The following is a 12,207-nucleotide window of genomic DNA, read 5'->3' as shown; positions in this document are numbered from 1 at the left end:
AGGCTTCCCTTAGGTCCATCACATGATTAGTGCCCTTTGCACTCTTGACCAGCATGTCATCAATGTAGACTTCCATGTTTCTTCTGATCTGGCTTCGGAATATAGTGTTGACCATTCTCTGGTACGTGGCTCCTTCATTATTGAGGCCAAAGGGCATCGCAGTGTAGCAATAGTTGCCCTGGGTGGTGAGAAACACTGTCTTCTCTTCATCTTCAGCTTTCATTTTTATCTGGTTGTAACCAGAGTATGTATCTACGAAGGTCAGCATCTCGTGGCCTATCATTGAATCTATGAGGGAGTCAATCCTGGGCAAGGGATAGCAGTCCTTGGGACAAGCTTTGTTTGGATCAGTGTAGTCTATGCAAATCCTCCACCTCCCATTGGACTTTGGGACTATGACAACATTACCAAGCTAGGTTGGGTATTTTACTTCTCTCACGAATGCCACGGCTAGGAGCTTGTCAACTTCTTCATTGATGATTATGTTTCACTCAATTACAAAGTTCTTGTGCTTCTGTTGAAAAGGCTTAAAGCCAGAATTAATGTCCAGATTATGCTCAGCCACATCCCTTGGGATGCCTGACATATCAGAAGCCTTCCACGTGAAATTATCAGAGTTTTCATCGAGGAAGTTCAGGATTTCATCACGACGTTGGGAGCTCAGCAATGCTCTGAAATGGACAGTCTTTATTGGCTCAGCCTTGGTCAGTGGGATAGTGAGCAGCTGTTCCACAGGCTCGGCTCGGTTCAGAAGGCTTTCATCGTGGCAATCGACGATTTCTACCATGCATGCTAGGCCAGAGCATGGTTTCTTGATAGACTTTATGAAGTTGGCATAGCACTCTCGAGATTCCTTCTGGCTGGACCTGCATTCCCCGATTTTGTTGTTGGTGGGAAACTTGACCTTCATATGCTTAGTGGACACAATTTCTCCAAGGCCATTAAGAGCGGGCCGGCCAAGGATCACATTGTATGGTGAGGCTATCTTGGCAACCATGAATGTGACCATGGTGGTGTCCGTTTGAGCTCCCTGACCGATGGTTACTGGTAAATCAACTACTCATTCTAGCTCTGCAGGTGTGCCTGAAAATCCGTATAGAGGCCTAGGGACAGGTTTTAAGGATCCAGTGGCAAGCCTTAATTTCATGAAGGCTTCATAGGACATAAGATCAAAGGATGCTCCCATGTCTACCAGCACCCTGTGGAAGGGGTGGTTGGCCACCACCAACTAGATTACGACAGCGTCATTATGAGGCCAGTTCAGTTCTTCCAGGTCCTTGTCTGAGAATGTGATGGGAGGATCTATCTTGAGGGTCTTGACAGGCTGTTATGTGATGCACACGAACTGTGCGTGAGCTTTGGCCTTTCTTATTGATTTTGCGGTGGGTCCTCCCATGATGGTTAGGATGGCAGGACCCATAGGTTGGTTATCATATGTGTCAGCTCGGTCTACACCTGGCTCCTTGGTAGCTTGACCCTGTCTTAGCTCAATCCCGCCTCATCTCTCCTCGGCTCGGGCCAGTTTTCATCATATTTCTACTTTAAGTACTTGTTAAGGTCCCTTGCCTTAATGAGCTCATCAATCTCCCTTTTCAGGGACTTACAATCTTCAGTGTCATATCCATGGTCACTGTGGTATCGACAGTACCGGTTGGGGTTCCTCTCCTCTGGGCTCTGGCTTAGCTATAATTGGCCTGGGTCAGCAGAAGTATTTCTGGTCCTGGATCTTCAGAAGCAAATTTATCCTTGAATAATCGAGCTCGTATAGTTCGGGCTCGGTAGTGTCAAGTGGCCAATCTGTCCTGTTCTTCTTCGGCTCGCGGAAGTCATCTCTAGGCCTTGCTGGTCTCTTCTTTTCTTTCTCTGGTAGCTCATTCCTGTGGGCTATCCCCCTGGCACCTAGGACCTCTTCCATGTTGGTATACTGGTTACACCTTATTAGCAGCTCAGGCATTGTGTCTGGCAGGTCGAGGGCCAGGGATCAGACCAAATTAGGGTATGTAACCCCATTGCACAATGCACTATATGCTACCCATCTAGCTGATTTTTCACTTCCAGTGTTGCCTTGGTAAATCGGGCGAGAAAATCCCGTATAGTCTCCTTGGACCTCTATCGTATGTTCATCACGTTTTGCGAGGTATGGTTCTGCTTCATGCTAGCTTGAAAACGGGTGAGGAACGCCCTCCTCAATTCTTCATAGTTGTGGATGGATCGAGGCCTCAAGTTCAACATCCACACCAGCGCGACACCCTTCAATGAAGTTGTAAAAGCTCGGTAGAGTGGCGTCCGATCTCCCATGGACTGTCATGGCTGAATTGTAGAACAGGAGATGATCGTTGGAATTCGTGGTGCCGTCATATGTGTTAAAGACAAGCACCATAAAATTTTGTGGTAGCTCAACATCTATCAACTCATCAGATAATGCATTATGGGCTAGGGTCACCATTATGTCAGCCGAGTGCCTCTGCCTCTGCATTCCTTCGATCCGCTCAGTGAGGCACTGGATGTGCTGTCCAGGTCATCCCTTCTCTCCTTGGCTCTGTGGACCGAGGACCAGCATTCGCGTTTAGCTCACCAGGGGCTTCTTCCTTGATCCTGGCATTGGTCAGGTCAGTCTTGTCCATGCTGACGCTTGCCCTTTTCTGGCCTGGTGGGGAGTTCTGACGTTGCTCTGCCCTGGGTGGAGATCTGTGGGCATCTCATCTCTCGGGGCTCCAATCTCGAGTTAAATGACATGCCCTCCTATTCTGGGCAGGTGAAGCTTTTACTGACATCGCTCGATGGGAGATCGGGGTGGCACCGAGCAAACTGTTTGTGATGTCCTAACATACCTCCTTCTAGCTGTCGACTGAGGGGCAACATTGTTATCAGGTGTTTCATCTCGAGCTTGTTTGTTCGAAGCTAGTCTGGGTAGCTTAGCAGAGCCTGTTTAGGGCACAGGAAGTGCCGAGCTGAATTGGCTTATGAAGTCCTGCACCATGGTGTTAATTGTCAACACTTGTAACTGTGGACTCTAGATTTGTTCTTCCACAATCAGGTGGGTCATCTGGGATGAAGGTCCTTGGCGAGAGGCTGAGGGTTTCGATCGTGCTGCCATCCCTCTCCTGGAGTAACCCCTACATCGGCATGAACCTGTGAAGGTCTTAGTATGGGCCCCTCTATTGTTGGGGCATTCTCTCGATCTGCCATTGGAGGTGGGTGTGGTTCCTCTACTTGTTCAAGTAGCAAACCACGATATGATCATACTCGTGTTGTAGTGGAGGAGACGACCTTCTCACTTCTTAGTTGTATTGGTTCAAGTAGCTTTTCGTATCAATTTCCCACGGACGACACCAATCTGTTGCGGTAAAAATTGACCAGCAGTTCTTTTTAACAGCTTCTGATGCTCCAGTCCATCTGCACAGAAGAGAAGACAGGGGAGAGTCGGGCTGACCCGACAGGGGACTCTTCGACACCTAAGTCAGATCTTTCCATAGCAGATAGTCAAGAGAGTTTTCAGTAAAGAAGTGATCAATCCCCCATGATGGAGGCTTACCTTGGTATTTATAGACTGTTGATGGAGGGAGAAAGAGGAATGTTTGTAGAGAGTCCTGCTAGGCGCGGAGTCCTTAAGGAGAATGGCTCTATGATTCTGGGAATATTCTGGATTCTAGGGTATATTCTAGAAATATTCATCTCTTTTCCTGAAGGCACAAGTCGTGAGAGGTGTGGACACCTAGGCGATGTGAGTGGATTGACTCTTGCCCCTATAATCAGGGGTCACGTCCCTTAAATGTAGGAGTGGGTGAGTGTACGTTTTTGGGTGCCTTACTTGATTGTGCCAAGCCAAGGTAGCAGGCCTATCTGTGGAGAGACCGAGGTGGTAGGTCGGCCTGAGGAGAGACCGAGGTGGTAGGTCGGCCTATGGAGAGACTGAGGTGGAAGGTCGGCCTGTGGAGAGACCGAGGTGGAAGGTCAGCCTATGGAGAGACCGAGGTGGCGGGTCAGCCTGAGGAGAGGTCGAGGTAGTAGATCGACCTGTATAGAGATAGAGGTGGCAGGTCGCCCTGTGGAGAGACCGAGGTGGCAGGTCGACCTGAGGAGAGACCGAGGTGGCAGGTCGGCCTGTGGAGAGACTGAGGTGGCGGGTCGGCCTAAGGAGAGGCTGAGGTATCAGATCTGCATACACGCTTCAGGCATGCTGAGGATGAGGACATATTTGGCCTCATCAGGGGGAGAGAGAGAACTTAGAACAAGCAGGAACAGAGGAGTACAGTGAATGTATTTCGCTCTCACAAACTCGAGACTATCACAGAAACACCTCCAACAAGGAAGACAAGAAAAGAAATTTAGAAAAAAAAAAAAAAAGGAAAAAGAAAATTGAACTTAAACTGCTCATCAACCAAGAAAATGTAGGAGGAAAAAGAAAAAGAAATTTTATATCATACCCCGTACTGTTGAGAACATGAACAATAAGATGAACAATAAGAGGAAGAAGGTATGATAGTCATAGAAGCGACTATGGTTTCAATAATAATATAGTATGATTTTGTATCTTCTCCTACCAAAAAACAAAAAGATTTTGTATCTTCAGCTAGATCGTAGAAGATAGCAATGAGATCGAGGAGGGAAAAAATATTAAAAAAGATTAAAAATATATGGGGTATCAATAATAATATAAAAAAAAAGACTAAAATGATGGTAAGAGAAATATGATATTTATATAAGAAATATGGAAAAAATAATAAAAAAAAATTTAGCCACGAAGCATGAATACATACACTTATATAATAGTATGATATATATATAATTTTTTTCTTTGACATTTTTTGTGTTCAACTTGTCTTTCTAAGGGAAAAGTAAAAGCACTCTTTAAATTCAAAGTTGGCTCAAATGCATTCTAATATCGCGTGCATTATCTCTCCCATATCACCGTCTCAGTATCTACCCAGCTTGACTAGATTTGCATCGAGTGATTTAAAACCAACTGGTTTATTATTTCACTATATTGAGCGTGAATGTTGACACCCAGACAAACACTGGATGATCCCTTTTCAACCTTGATTGATTGAGCGAACCTGTCTCTAATTTCAAATTTTTTTCGGGCAGTTGTGTCAAGGCTTTTAACCCATTTGGCATTTGAAACATTCTTTAATTTGCCCTTTACATTCCAAAAACTCATTGCTTTGAAGCATAAAAATGGGTTTTCAAGCCATTTTAGAGTCATATCATTGAATAGATAAAATTTCCACGGACAAGTGTGGGAATGTAAAATCAAACCTCATCCCCAGGTACCATTAATCTCTCTCTCTCTCTCTCTCTCTCTCTCTCTCTCTCTCTCTCTCTCTCCAACCTTGCACCACCCCCTTTCCCTTTCCCTTTCCCTGTGCAGCCCTCTCTGACTCTCCTAGGTCCAACCCACTTTCTGTAAACAAGCTACTACCCTTGGCTTATAACGCCTCCTTTTAATGCTCGAGAATCATAAAAAAGAGGTTACGAAGTTGTTAATAAAAAAATAGCTTTATCAAAAGAGAAATCCTAACACTATAAATACAATGGGAGGAAATACGAACAAGTACAACAAATTTTTTTTTTTCCCATTAATTTTGAAGGCTTTTTTTTGTCCTAATGCGATTCACCAACATTAGTGAACATTGAGAGGTTCACAATTCACCTCTTCGCAAGCAATAGGTAAGTTCATATTATAAATGACTTATTTGCCAAAATTTTAACAAAAAATGAGCATTATGTATAAGCCAAAAGTCTCTTAAAAAATATATTTAACCATGATTTTGACTATCTATCTATACTCTTATGGGGCTGAAAATTTACCAATGAGATGGATAAATGATTCTATAGAGCATAAACCCAATTACATTATTTCTGGCCATACCAATAATAATGTTCGATCTCATAAATGTAAGTTAATTTTTATTTATTTATTTATTTTGGTGAATAATACATGCTACAAAATAGTTGGATATTTTTGCGCATGTATTTAATGCATAGCTTAGTTGGCCCATTCTGATCCATTAATAAAACCATTAATTTGAGTTTGATTTAGGCCCAAGTGCGCAAGTCTCATCTATAAAATCTGACAAGCCCAAAACGTAAAAAGAGACTAGAATTTATTTCATTCATATTCAAATTTTCACGGGCGAGTGGTAGCAGGACGTACGTTTTACAATTTTATTTTTACTTTCTTTTCATATTAACCGTCCATTTAATATTAGATTAATCTAAACTATCTATTAGTTTTTTATATTATAATTGATTCCTAGTTTTTAGGGTGGAGAGATGACGGACGTGGTTACTTAATTTGTCTAATATTTTTTTATATAAATAAATAAATAAAAAATAAAAATCCAATATAAGCAGACTCCTCCTTCGATTTTCTTGGAAATCTCAATTCTCTCTCTCTCTCTCTCTCTCTCTCTCTCTCTCTCTCTCTCTCTCTCTCTCTCTCCTTGCTTCTTCTTCAACGTCGTTCCTTCTTTCTATAGCCTTCATCATCATCTCTTTCTCTCTCTCTCTCTCAAAATAGGATGAGGTAAGAAAAAAATCAACAAAACTATTTTCTGGCACTGAGCATATGAGAGACTTGGCCACACATATCCAAATACTATGTTTACATATTAATCATCAGGGAAGAGATTTGGACAGTAAAGCTTGCATATATGGCAGAGGATAAATTTGAATTTATAAAGTAAACAAAGCTATTGAATATCTAGGATTTTATTATTACTTCTTGGGTAGATATTATTAACCTATGAGAATTTATCATGGATGCAAATCTTCATTGAGATTGGTAAACAAAACTTCAACTAGACTGGAGAGAGTTGAAAAAGGAAGAAGTAAGAAGGGACAACCTTAAAGAAGAAGCAAGGAGAGAGAGAGAGAGGGAGGGAATCAAGATTTCTAAGTGTAATCAAAGGAGAAGTCCGCTTATATTGGGATTTTTATTATTTATTTATTTAAATATTAATAATATTAAACAGAGTTGTAAACAGTTATAACTCTGTTAGCAGGATTAACATATTTAACACGTGTCAATCATATCACTTATGTGAACATTCACTAGGCTCCGGACTTTCCGCATTCCTATTTTTCTGCACGTACCACGACCATTTTGCCAATTTTCACATCTCTCTCTCTCTCTCTAGAACTGAGATTAGATGACAAGTATACATTAAATAGTGAATCCAGATGTTTAAGACCAAAATGAAAGATTTAAGGTTGTGTTTGATATGATTCCTTAGAATGGATTTCTAGTTGTGGGTAAAATTAGCCACATGGCAACTAAGATAATCCCACATCAGTGAATGAAGCTAAGACCGTGATCCATATATGGATTTGAGTCTGACTCCCTCATGAGGCTTTTAAAACCATGATGGAGATATTAAACTAGCTTCATTGGACAACCTAGAATAGACAATATCATGAGATGTATTCCCTAACTTCATCATTCTTCTAATGTGGGTAAAAACTAGCCTCAGGAACGACTAAAAATAGTCCCACATAATTTAGTCGCACTAAAATAGTCCCACATCATTCAAGTGTTAAGAGAATGTGTGGCATATAAGCATGCAAGGGCCTCTATTTGAGTAGGTAAAAGTAAAACTAGCAACACACTCTTCCCTTTACCAAGGGGCTTCTATTGTGAGTAATTGTGCGCTCATGTGATACTATCTGCTTTGCGCTCGGAGCCCGCATGGTTTTGAATCGCTTCTTCATGAAATGGGTTGGCCCTTACTTATAAGCCACAAGCTCTCTCGACACTAAAACAATGTGAGACTATCTTAATTAGTCGCCCCCTCCTTATTTTAACTAGAACAAAAGCCCCCTGTCGAGGAAGCTTGTTGTATATGGCCTAGGGTTCCCACAGCCGGTGCCAAGGTTAAGGCCCGTGAAGAGTGTTGCATCCACACAACCTCTCACATAATAACCCATGGGGTCATATTGACACACTCTCTCCTCAATAAATATGTTAATAATCCCTTATTGGACAATTCGTCTCCCACTCTCTCATTGATGGGGTTTCTCACTCTAGTATCGTGAAAACCCTTTGTCCTATCATATTTAGTAAGAATTTTAATTAATTACAAATTAAGATTACCAAAGTTTTTATCTTTCAATTACCAGAAAAGGAAAGAAAAAAATCTTTCATTTCCCCTTTATTTGCAGCCAAATGTAGCTTCTCATTTCGCAATGATTATGTTAAGCTTGACATTAAGAAAAGAAAAATAACTTTATACTCGAGAGGAAATCCCAAAATTGTATCTAAAGAAACCATGGCATCAAAATGGCAGGGATTGCTTCACCAGGACTTGGGCTGCATGTATTATGATAATGTATATGATGAAAGCATATTTAGGTAAAATGTGTTTTAAATTTTTTTTTTAATATATATAAATTTTTAAATTGGATCCAATAATTCTATGCGTTTTACATTTTTTCTTAATGAAAAAATTCATTTTTTCTAAAAAATTTAATCTTGATTCCCAAAAAGTTAATTTCATATCTATATATTTATGGGCCACACATCAAATATTAATATGGGGAATAGAATGTTTCAAGGCTGCTTATTGTATGCTAGCACCTCTCAATGTCTATCTCCGTACCTTTACACCACCCCCCCCCCCCCCACCCAAAAAAAAATGCTCTCTCCCATTAAACGACATATCTACCCATATTGTCAAAGGAGATATGATTTTTTTTTCCCGATAAAAATAGGATATGGTTGATTCCACAATTTCTGCGTATACTTCCCCCTCCCACCTTTTGTCAAATATTTTCAAATCTAAATGTCTAAACTTATATTGTCTATTTTCAACTTTATTTATTTATTTATTTTTTTGGTCTTGAAATGTTTGGCTTTATTTGAACCCTCCATTCAAATTCTGAATCGTTACTTCAAACATGTTATGCGAAACAATTATTATTTTTAAATCATTCCAGTCTTAACTATTGATCAGGCCAAATATAGGAAGCTAATGTTGCATTATTATTATGTATTCGACCCAAGAGAATTATTATTATGCATATTTAGTTTACAAAATATATATATATATATATATATGTATAATTGGAACAAATCTTTAATGGATTGAGTAACTATTTTAGTCTGTGTTTTAGTTGAATCCAATCAAGATAAATCCAAAAGCTTAATTTCATTATTTTTGTTAGAAATTTAGTTTGAAACAAGTTTTTGATAGGTTTTGAAATGTGTTCGTGACATAACCACATCTATCAAAAAAAAAAAAAATTTGGTAGAACATCTATCAAAAGTTTACTACTGGACAAGCTGAGTGGGTTGTCTGGGCCCTACGTGAGATGTGGATTGGAAAACAAGTGTATTGGGTAGTAGGCTGATTTACTCGACCCTATCCAAAAGCCTAATAAGGCAAGCCCAATTGACATCCCAGTGACTCATTTATTTGGTGCAGTCCACATCAGGGCCATTATAACATAAATGAGAGGGTTTGCTGTGTAGAAATGCAAACCTAAAACGATATAAAAGATAATGGAAAAACAAGAACAAACAATGCACATAGATTCACGAGGTTCAGTAAAATTGCCTACGTCCTCGGTGAGATGAGATCCTGCTTCACTATCAATGGAGAATAGGGTTACAATGCTCGTCCTCACAGCTGTTGAGGCACTGCACCAGTACTCCTTCGATTAAACTGTGACGGAATACAAGACATCGTACACCAACATGCTAGTCAGTGGATGATGGAGATTTTTTTTTTTTTTATAGAAAAAGAGAGAATAAGTGAAGATATGGGTAATACACTTTGAAGGTCTGTAACTAAAGATTTCCTACACATCACCTCAAGTGCAACTTTCTTAAGTACTAGTATGAAATTGTTCTCACAAAAAACAAAAGTATGAAATTGTTATTCTGCTTAATACATATCATTGGTCTATTCACAGCAAGGCCAGTAGTTAGAAGAAGTGGGATTGAGGTCCAAGGCAACTGTTTGGCATAAATAGGAAGAAAAATCATAAAAAGAGAGGGTAATTGATACTTTGTAAAATAAGGGGAGATATATTCGGTTTCGTGATTTGGTGTTCAATCATGATGTGTTAACTAGTCAACGGATCAGAAAACTTTCTTTTTGGGAGATTTCAGCCGATGGATCTTTGTTTCTGTTACCATAAACTTGTGAGAAAATATCACTCTCATCCCTTGTACTTAGTTGTAATATCAGGTTCTCCCTAACTAGTTTGGAAAATATCACTCCACTACTCCTAATGGACCTAATCTGACAAATTCTATTTATCCATGAGAAATAGTTGTTAAGTGATGACATCAATAATACTCCATGCTTCATAATACCTAAACTACCTTAAGAAGAATTAGGATTTGAGTTCGAAAACAAGAAGTTCAGCAACCCTTCTTCTTCGTGAGTTCCAACCTAAACTGAAAACCCTATTTTTATGTGGTCTTAGTCAGCACAGAACGAGAGTGGTTATTGATGAAAATGCCCCTATGACTAAAATGAATCCTATGAAAAATAAGATGAGTGCATATCTATAGTAAAACATAAAAAAGTAATTAGATTCATAAACAAAATAAAGATTATGATCCATAATTAAAAACAAAATAAGACTATCTTATAAAGATGAAACCCATCCTTAAAACTATCGAAATAGAAAAATCAATACATGGATGATGACATGAACCTTATAACATGAAGAAATAAGCACAAGAAAACGAACTAAAATGTAAGGAGAGAAAACATTAAAATATGATTCCATCATCTAGAGAGAGAGAGAGAGAGAGAGAGAGAGGGAAGGGCAATGTATGAAGCCTTATCCCCTGTTTTAGGGAAGAGGCTATTTCCAAGTTTTAAACATAAGACCAATATGTTACAATAGTGCAACTTAACTGTTGTGACATAGGCTCACCTACCTTACCATGCAAAATGTGAGCAAAATAAAGAAACTATTGAAGTGAAAAAAAAAGAGGGATATACTTTATGTGAGAAAGCAAAAGCATCAGAATATTGGGATAAAGGGCACTCACAACTCATGTAGAGGGTCAAACTTCTCTCAATTCCTAAACTCAACTTTGCATACTCCAAAAACTATTTGAACGTGAGGGGAACGACCTATTTATAGCTTTGATCAATTTCCTCAGCCTCCTAATGACGTGGAGAACCCAAAGTCGTTAGATTTTGAATGAAAATCAAATGGTTTCTCATCAACGATTGAAAAGAGGATAAAATTCTTCAACCAATAGAAATTGGGGGTTATATTGTGGTTAATCATAACTCGAAGGGTTCAAGAAAAGCATTTGGATGGACTTTGGACGCCAACAGTCCTCTCAAAGGTTTTGAGGTGGTTGATTGCAAGTAGACCAAAAATTTATCTTAAAAAAAAAAAAAATTCAGAATTCAACGCTTTATGATCTCTGTTCGATGTCTAAAGTGTGAACCTCAACGTTGAAAGTACATCAAGGAAGTGCACCTAACATTGATCAACACGGTAAAATTGGAGTGTGGGTCAAGTTTTCGTACGAGAATCATTTTCATACGGGTTGATCCATACAGATGGAATCCACCATAGGGTTGGTTGTTAGGTGGATTCAGAGCCAAGTTGAAAGTTACCAAAGTCGTAAAGATTAAATATTGGTAGTGTTTCATCCTTGTCATGTAGACTTTCACCCAAGTCGTATTGATCTATACCCAAGTCGTACTCAGCCGTGTTGACTTGGATAGGCGTTTGAAGGCGAAATAGTATTGACAGAAGGATATATAGACGAAAACCTTTATTGACTCGAAACTCTAAACTATGGCCTCTTACTTTAGGTCCAGTTCAAGAAGATCATCATCTTCTGAGGCAAGTTCTTCTGGGAGGGCTTATGATCAAATCCATAATTCTGAAGAAGTGATTTTCAGAAACTTAGAAGCTGCCATTAATTACTATATTATTCCCAGAATACCTGAATCTGAGTTTTATCATAAAAGGACTTTTGTTTTTCATAGTGACTATGTCATAAAAACTAGCGAAAGCACCCATACTCTTCTCTCTAACTAAGGAATATCCAACTCCTGACTAGTTCTCAAATACAGAGGCATAGAGAACGTGGATTTAAGTTTATCCACATTGGTTTGGTGCAAGTGGGCATTAAAACCCTTAACACTTCTAAGGTAAAATAGTGTTGTTTTTGCTGCAGTTCGTGTTGCATGAATGCTTAATTTTAATGAATCTCTTATGGAT

The sequence above is a fragment of the Macadamia integrifolia genome, chromosome 10, assembly GCF_013358625.1.
Source record: "Macadamia integrifolia cultivar HAES 741 chromosome 10, SCU_Mint_v3, whole genome shotgun sequence".
Lineage (NCBI taxonomy): Eukaryota > Viridiplantae > Streptophyta > Magnoliopsida > Proteales > Proteaceae > Macadamia > Macadamia integrifolia.
This window is presented reverse-complemented; position numbering follows the sequence as displayed.